This window comes from Frankliniella occidentalis, unplaced genomic scaffold (genome assembly GCF_000697945.3).
Source record: "Frankliniella occidentalis isolate FOCC.00 unplaced genomic scaffold, Focc_3.1 Scaffold69, whole genome shotgun sequence".
Lineage (NCBI taxonomy): Eukaryota > Metazoa > Arthropoda > Insecta > Thysanoptera > Thripidae > Frankliniella > Frankliniella occidentalis.
The window spans coordinates 816,581-817,104 of NW_026267199.1; positions in this window are offsets into that span (position 1 = coordinate 816,581).

Consider the following 524-nt stretch of genomic DNA (forward strand, 5'->3'; position numbering starts at 1 on the left):
TTTCAAATACTCAATCGTCAATTCGTTTTTTTAAATGCTATTGTAAATGTAGTGACGATAGGAATGTGACTTTTTAAAGAGCATGCTGCCTGCAGGAAAGGAACACGTGTGCCGATCGATGGCTCCCTGCAAAAGCATACGTTCTGTACGATACGCGTCTAAAACATACGTTATGTACGATACCTGTCTAAAACATACTATCCGTTTTTAGCTTTTTTTGCAAGCATATTTTTGATAGCCTATTTACCAGATTTGCAGGCAAAAATTTATTGTTTTTATGGGCGGAATACAAAGAGGGAAGATCGAACTTTCACCTGTTACCGAGAAATGAATGTTTTATAACTTTCTTCCATTCCCAAACGCCTGCCGAAAATATGCTAGCGAAAACCGCCAAAAACGGATAGTATATTTTAGAGGCGTACCGTATAGATCGTATGGTTTAGACGCGTACCGTACAGAACGTATGCTTTTGCAAGGAGCCGTCGCGATGAACGTTGTAGAGGCAATTACCTGCAGCGCCTTCT